Below are 8,570 nucleotides of genomic sequence, written 5' to 3'. Positions count from 1 at the left end.
AGAGATAGGGCTTCTCCATGTTGGTCAGGCTGGTCTTGAACTCCCAGTTTCAGGTGACCCGCCCACCTCAGCCTTCCAAAGTGCTGAGATTACAGGCATGAGCCACTGCACCCGGCCTAAAAGCATGCATTGTTGGTTGCTTTACAAAAAGGTCTCCAACAACTACTTTGTGCTTAGCTAGTAATTTATAGCTCATTTTATTCTATGCTGTATCACCATGTTTACAAATCATCATTTGGTTTTTATAGCCTATTTTATAGTTACCTTTAAAATTTTGGTCTTTTATGAAAGTCATCCTATATTCTAAAAACAAAAATGACTTATGTTTGAGTTACAAATGTGTTTTAATTTGTGAAAAGTCTTTCTTGCATCTTATCTTTCCATATCATATTTACTCAAGCTTGGATTCGAATAGATGCTTATCATTTCTTTCTTTAGCAGTATTTTGTGGCTATTAAAATTAAAAAGCAAACTTTCATTTTGAAATTAAACATTGATCTTATGGAATGTATTTAACAGTAATCACATGTCTGTAAGTAAATGTTCTCATAATTAAAGTCTGCTCTTCTAAATCTTAACTGTTCTTGGGCAATCTCACCACTGATGAAATAGATTACATTTTGCCGGGCGCGGTGGCTCACGCCTGTAATCCTAGCACTTTGGGAGGCCGAGGAGGGTGGATCACGACGTCAAGAGATCGAGACCATCCTGGTCAACATGGTGAAACCCTGTCTCTACTAAAAATACAAAAATTCAGCTGGGCATGGTGGCGTGTGCCTGAAATCCCAGCTACTCAGGAGGCTGAGGCAGGAGAATTGCCTGAACCCAGGAGGCGGAGGTTGCGGTGAGCCGAGATCGCGCCATTGCACTCCAGCCTGGGTAACAAGAGAGAAACTCCGTCTCAAAAAAAAAAAAAAAGAAAAAGAAAAAGATTACATTTCATTCTGTCTTCACATTCCTTGATAATTGGATGAGATAAAGGGTACATATATGTGAAGTAGTCCTACATTCTCTATCGCTAGACTGAATTGAAAGACTCTTTCATGTTTCATGTAAATATCAGAACCAAATAAGATGGAATTTTTTCAACACCTTTGTTGTTTCTTTCCTTCCTTTCCTCACCCCCACCAGTCTATCCCCAGCCATCTCTTCTTTTAAACTATCATCAGATTAAGAGTCAATCATATAACTTTCCTGCATACAAGGTTTTAATGGTTCATCCATTGCCTGAATAAAGCCTAATGTCAATACTAAAAGGAGACCTATGGTGAAGAAGAGAGCATTGACTGTTGCCTGGCTTGTCCAGGTGACATTTGCCTTGTTGAAGTCACCATTTTTGTGGTAGGTCTTCATTTGAATTATGTTTGTCAATTTGCTAAGAGCACAGGCTCTCACTAAAGTAACAGAAGACTGACATGTAAACAACAATACTGCTATGGTCTGAATATTTGTGTCCGCCAAAATTCATGTGTTGGAACCCAACCTTCAAGGTGATGTTATTAAGGGGAAGGACTTTTTAAGAGTGATTGTCAGGAGGGCAGAGCCCTCATGAATGGAATCAATGCCCTTATATAAAAGAGGCCTCAGGAAGCTCAGTCCTTTCTACCATGTGAGGATGCCTTCATCATAAAAACAACCATCCATGAGAAAGCTGGCCTTCATCACACACAGAACCTGCCAGTGCCTTGATCTTGGACTTCCCAGACTCTAGAACTGTAAGAAATAAATTTCATTTGCTTATAAGCCACCCAGTTTTAAGGTATTTCGTTACACCAGCCTAAACAGACTAAGACAAACACCAATATATTTAGCTACAATAAGAAATTTGGCCAGGCACGGTGGCTCATGCCGAAAACACCAGCACTTTGGGAGGTCAAGGTAAGACGACCCTTTGAGCCCAGTTTGAGGAGACCAGCCTGGGCAGCATGGGGAAGGGAAGGAGAAAGGGAAGGGGAAGGGGAAGGGGAGGGAAAAAGGGAAGAGGAAGGAGAAAAGGAAGGGGAAGGGGAAGGGAATTAACTGGCAAAATAACTAGCTATTCTGACCACCTCAATTCTGAATTCTTTTTTTTTGAAACAGTCTCACTCTGTCACCCAGGCTGGAGTGCAACCTCCTGAGTAGCTGGGATACAGGTACCCACCACCACTCCCAGTTACTTTTTGTATTTTTAGTAGAGCCAGGGTTTCTCCGTGTTGGCCAGGCTGTTCTCAAACTCCTGACCTCAGGTGATCCACCCTCCTTGGCCTCCCAAAGTGCTGGGATTACAGGTGTGATCCACCATGTCCAGTCCAATTCTGAATCCTTAGAAATGTGTGAAAAGCTAGATTATAACTGAAATTATGTGTGCTTAAAATCAGGGCAAGAAGACATGTGTTTTAAGTACAGGATGGCATTAGGCTTGATACTTCAGCAACAGATTTATACAGCATGTTGAGTCTTTAAACAGAGCATCCAAAATATTCTTTAAAAAAAAAAATGTTTATTTGAGACAGGACTTCACTCTGTCACGCAGGCAGGAGTACAGTGGCACAATCACAGATCACTGTAGCCTCCACCTCCCAGGCTCAAGCAATCCTCCCACTTCAGCCTCCCATGGTGCTGGAACTACAGTCTTACACCACCAGCCTTTTGTATTTTTTGTGGAGACAGAGTTTTGCCATATTTCCCAGGCTGGTCTCAAATGCCTGAGCTCAAGCAATTCTCCTGCCTTGGCCTCCCAACATGCTGAGATTTCAGGCGCGAGCCACCATGCCAAGCCTTTGTTTAAAAATTATTAAGAATTTTGGAGGGGAGTAGGGGGCTAGGAAAAAAAAAAGAATTTTGACATTGACAGCAGAGCCCAGGGCCCTGGGTGACCGATGACACACTCGTAAAGCCAGCCTAAATATAAAATAATCCTCTAGTGCAAACTAACCCACCCTATTAACCCAGCTTGCCCTCTCTATCTGTAAATAAAGTTTTATTGGGATGCAACCATGCTCATTGGTTTCATCTATGGCTGTTTTTGTTCTACAAGAGGAGAGTTTTCCATACTTGCAACAGAGATTGTAAGGCCCACAGAGGCTGAACTATTTATTACCTGGCCCTTTATAAAAGTTTGTTGCCACCTGCTGTAGTGTATAATCTGTCAATTCTTGCCCCATACTTGCCATTGTAAATGAGCACTCAGCCATCTACAACGTGCTCCACTCTTCTCCTTGGAAACCATGTATAGTCCCCCGGGAGTCTGCAGCTACAAATGAGAAGAATTTGGATACTGCTGACCTGCTCACAGACTGAAATGCCAAGAATTTCTGTGGCACTGTAGGACAGCAATAACTACGAATTCTCATGGGGAACCCTGCAAAACTATATGATCTCTTCTACCCAAATCTCTTGTATACCTGAGGTTTCTCACCACGGCTACCACAAAACAACATACAGCTGCCAACTCCCAGGCAGCAACTTGCTGGAGTCTTATGTTCCCTTCATAAAGGATAGAGCTCAAGAACTGCTCTTCTTTGACTGGCTATTAATAAAATCTCGACTGGGCGCGGTGACTCACACCTGTAACCCCAGCACTTTGGGAGGCTGTGGTGATCAGGAGTTCGAGACCAACCTGGCCACAATGGAGAAACCCTATCCCTACTAAAAATACAAAATTAACCTAGCTACTCGGAAGCCGGAGGCAGCAGAATCACTTGAACTTGGTAGGCAGAGGTTGTAGTCAGCCGAGATCACTCATTATGCTCCAGCCTGAGCAACAAAAGGGAAACTCCATCTCAAAAAATAAATAAATAAATAATAAAAAAATAAAATCTCTAAAACCCTCTAGCTCCATGTCTGGCACTTCCGTCTCCCACCTAAATTCCCCTAAACCAGGTGCCCATGTGCTATGGTTTGAATGTCTGTCCCCTCCAAAACTCATGTTGAAATGTAATTACCATTGCAACAATATCGAGGTGGGACCTTATTTTTTTTTTTTTTTTTTTGAGACGGAGTTTCGCTCTTGTTACCCAGGCTGGAGTGCAATGGTGCGATCTCGGCTCACCGCAACCTCCGCCTCCTGGGTTCAGGCAATTCTCCTGCCTCAGCCTCCTGAGTTGCTGGGATTACAGGCACGCGCCACCAGGCCCAGCTGATTTTTTGTATTTTTAGTAGAGACGGGGTTTCACCATGTTGACCAGGATGGTCTTGATCTCTTGACCTTGTGATCCACCCGCCTCGGCCTCCCAAAGTACTGGGATTACAGGCGTGAGCCACTGCGCCTGGCTTTTTTTTTTAATTTTTATTTTTTGTAGACATAGGATCTCACTCTGTCACCTGGGCTGGAGTACAGTAGCACAATCATGGTTCACTGCAGCCTCAACATAGGCTCAAGAGATCCTCCTGCCTCAGCCTCCTGAAGAAGTGGAACCTTTTAGAAGTGATTAGGCCATGAGGGTTCTGCCTTCCTGAATGGATTAATGCCATTGTCTCAAGAGAGGGCTTGTTATGGCAGGAATGGGCTCATTATGAAAGGGCACATTCAGTCCCCTTTCTTTCCCCTCTTGCCCTCTTTCCTCTGCCATATGATGACATAGCAAGAAGACCCTCACCAGATGCTGGCCCCTTGATATTGAACTTTCCAGCCTCCCAAACGATAAGCCAATAAATTTCTGTGTATTATAAGTTAACAAGTCTCAGATATTCTGTTATCACAGCACAAAACACTATGTAAACTTAATACCTGGGCTAGGTCCTATTAGGACTTTAAGGATCTAAGAGTTTACCCTGAAGACTAACTATCTAGTCAGCCTGCTAGTTTCATGGATGCTGGTAGAAGACATGAGACATCTGGGTCAGAAATAAAGGACAGTTTATTACTCACAACAATAGCAATAGCCAAAGTAACAGCATTCGGCACCGGTTCCCCACGCCTAAGTTTCTACAGGGTGACACAACGGCTAGTTGATGTCCACTCAGGCCATGAGTTCTGCTACAGGAAAAGCAGCTTGAGCTTGGAAAAAGAATCCTGTTATAGCGGGCTATAGCACACTTGCCCATAGCCCTAGAAGGCAAGATTATTTTACTTCTTCTTTTGCTGTGAAGAGAGACACAATCTCTAACCTTCAAGAGAGTTTGCTATATAATTGTCCTCTAAAGATAGATGGGAACAAAGGGCAGTCAGTGCCCTGCTTGCAAAATGTGCAGAAATGCAAGAAATTCTTGGAGAATTGTCTCTCCACCGCCTCCATTTGGACTTGGTCTTTTATGGGGATTCTTCCCTCCCACTCCTATAGCTATAAGCGAGCCCCGTTTTTCCTATGAGCAAGTTGGGTTTTTGCTAATGACTTCTCCAGGGTTCGATTCCTTCTTTTCTAGTTTGTAGATTTATACCTGTCACTTTAGAGAAATACACCCTACCCATTGTATCACCCCCAAACCAACATATAACTAAGTGGTCTCTCATGTTTTGTGACTTTTCTTTCTTTTATTTATTTTTTATTTATTTAAAGAGGGGGTTTCACCCTGTTGGTCAGGGTGGTCTCAAACTCCTGACCTCACGTGATCCACCCACCTCAGCCTCCCAAAGTGCTGGGATTACAGGAGTGAGCCACCACGCCCAGCTAGTTTTTACTTATTTATTTATTTTTTAAAGACAGGGTTTCACCACGTTGATCAGGCTGGTCTTGAACCCCCGACTTCAGGTGATCCGCCCGCCTTGGCCTCCAAAGTGCTTGGATTACAGGCGTGAGCCACCACACCCAGCCGTTTTGTGACTTTTCAAGTAGAATTTTATAAATTGTTTTTGTCTATATATAGCCATACAATTTAAGTATCACAATATGTTTAATGCACTTAGCCGTTTCCTCCTCCCAACCATTCACTATGTTCTTCCCAAATTCGTAAAGTTGCGTGTGTGTATAATGCATATATGTGTTTACAAAAACATATATGATATTAAACTCAACAGCCATCACACATAAAAGTTAGAGATTATTACTGGAATCACATTTAGGATGCACCACGTAAGGAGTCTATTGTGCCAATTCGACTAAACATGAGTGGATAAAATGGAAAAGGAAGAGGAATCAGGAACTCATTCCAAACAAAAACATCATCCAGAGGAAACAGGATAAGCCTGTCCAGACACTGGAAACTATCATGAGGAAGGAAAAGCGATTCTCAGAACAGATGGGCGGAAACTGAGCAACTAACAGAGGTGGAGCCATGTTTATTTGAGAAAGTGTATTCTGAGATTTGGGGGCTGAACAGAATCTGTACTTATTCCCCATGGCTCCTGGATCTATAATGATGCTATATACGGATGCTTAACTGGCATGCATGAGCTTCTGTAAATGATCAAACTATTTCTGAAACCTATAATTCTCTGTCACTTGTAACTTCCTGTCTTCTGAAAAATGTGTATGTTTTTATTTGAATGGATGCTAACTTGATTAATTCCTTTTCTAAATATTTGAATTTCTAGAGAACTGTGAATGTTTATGGAGATGATTGAAAAGGATATTAATTGGTTCTATCCTTCTGGGAAAAAAAGAAAAAAAAAAAAAAAGAAAAGGATATTAAAACCAGGTCTATCCCAGACAATATAGGATAGATGGTTACAGGGCATTAAAAAAGAGAACTGTTAAGCCTACAATCCAGCATCTTTTTGTCTGCTGTATTTTTTAAAAGCTTGCAGAGTAAGGCATCTGTTATTGTTTCATCTCTTTTGATACAACTAAATTCCTTCGAACACATACAATTAAAAAATAACACTCTCAAGTAAATTGTATGTCTATGTGAATAAAAATGCAATCCTTTGTATATGAGTTTTATGTTTCCCAGCTGTCCATGAGATTAGTATGTACCATAAATTACATACTCCGTATTCTGCATTCCTTTGTAGCTACAAATGAAAAGATTTAGGCATTTAAAAAATTTCTTATTGAAGTAAAGCCCTCACTAATTATTCATCAGCAATAAAGACTTTATAATTGTTCAATATTTTGAAGCGTTTAAGCATATAAACTAATCCTCATTTTAATAGTTTATTCATCTAACTGCTTTCATAGAGTACCTCTTTTTTTCATACTCTAAACATCAAATGCAATCGTTTCAAAACAGCTAGAATCATTGATTTTGAGAGCTGAAATATATTTCATTTTCTCAAAGTAAATAAAAAAACTGAGTCTCAGTGATTGCCTAAGAATCATATTCCCACAAGACCTGCCCAGCTAGAAGTACGTTGAAACCACTTTTGAAATTAAGAATCCATGCTCTTTCTATAATATGCAGATTTTTCTCTTCGCAGTTCTCGTAGGGAATTGGTTCTGAATTTATTCAGTTTAGTAGTGCTCAGACAGATGTTTCTATATCTCTTATAACACGACCAGTGGGCATTTCTTTTTGTGATTCTTTAGTTATCTAGGATTTTATTCTGTATTACTATTCCAGATGAATATTTTAAATCCTTAATTTATTCTTGTAATAAAAGGTAGACTTTTCTTTGGGGCAAGTCCATTTTTCAAGCTAAACTACGGAAAGCTGAAACTCCAAACTGAATATAAATTAAAATTTAAATTTAACCACGTTGTGATGCCAATGAACCACTGATGGTTCTTAAAGTCTTCACAAAGGCTGGCAGGAAAACTTCACAGTGAATGAATTTAATTACTTCTAACTACAATGTCACTACCTAGGGTGCTTCTGTAATGCCTGTGAGACTGAAACACTTAGAAATGTTCACCTGGCCACACTTAATCTTACTTTCTCTCTCTCTTTTTTTTTTCTTTTGAGATGGAGTTTCGCTCTTGTCTATTGTTGCCCCGGCTGGGGTGCAGTGGCATGATCTTGGTTCACTGCAACCTCTGCCTCAAGGGCTAGAATGATTCTCCTGCCTCAGCCTCCCAAGTAGCTGGAATGACAGGTACCAGCCACCACGCCTGGCTAATTTTGTATTTTTGGTAGAGACAGGTTTTACCATGTTGGTCAGACTGGTCTCGAACTCCCGACCTCAGGTGATCTGCCCGCCTTGGCCTCCCAAAGTGCTCAAATTACAGGCATAAACCACAGTGTCCAGATTATTTTATCTTATTTTTATCTTGTGCTAACCTACCCTGTGTTAGCCTGACAGACTCCATCTTGCTGAGAGCCAGACAGACTCCATCTTAGCCTCCGTCTCACCCCTCCCGCCATTTCTCCCTTGAGTGCATATCTGGGTCATGCTACTGTGCTGAGTCACGCTGTGCTTAGAACTATAGAGGCATATAACCATTGTAATCATATCCTGCTTGGCAAGCCCACTTGCTATTGTGAATACCCCCTTGATTGATTGCTTACTCTTTTCAAATACTCAATAACTCATTTGGAGATCTCCTGAGTTCTAATTCTCCCATTGTTTCAGCCTCAAACTCACCAGTATCTCTAAGTGAATCTTGTCAGAATTACTGCACTGAAATTTGGAAGAGAATCTGGTTGCATTGATCGTGGAGAAGTGATTTTTAATTTCCTGCTGAGGTGGTCCCTTTCTTGATCATCTTTCTTGGCCTTTTCTTTTGTCGATCGGCCTATTGTAATCTGGCGTATTACTGTGTTTCTCATCTAAT

Source organism: Sapajus apella, unplaced genomic scaffold (assembly GCF_009761245.1).
Source record: "Sapajus apella isolate SASKATOON/1434 unplaced genomic scaffold, GSC_monkey_1.0 scaffold7, whole genome shotgun sequence".
Lineage (NCBI taxonomy): Eukaryota > Metazoa > Chordata > Mammalia > Primates > Cebidae > Sapajus > Sapajus apella.
Note: the sequence above shows the minus strand (reverse complement) of the source record.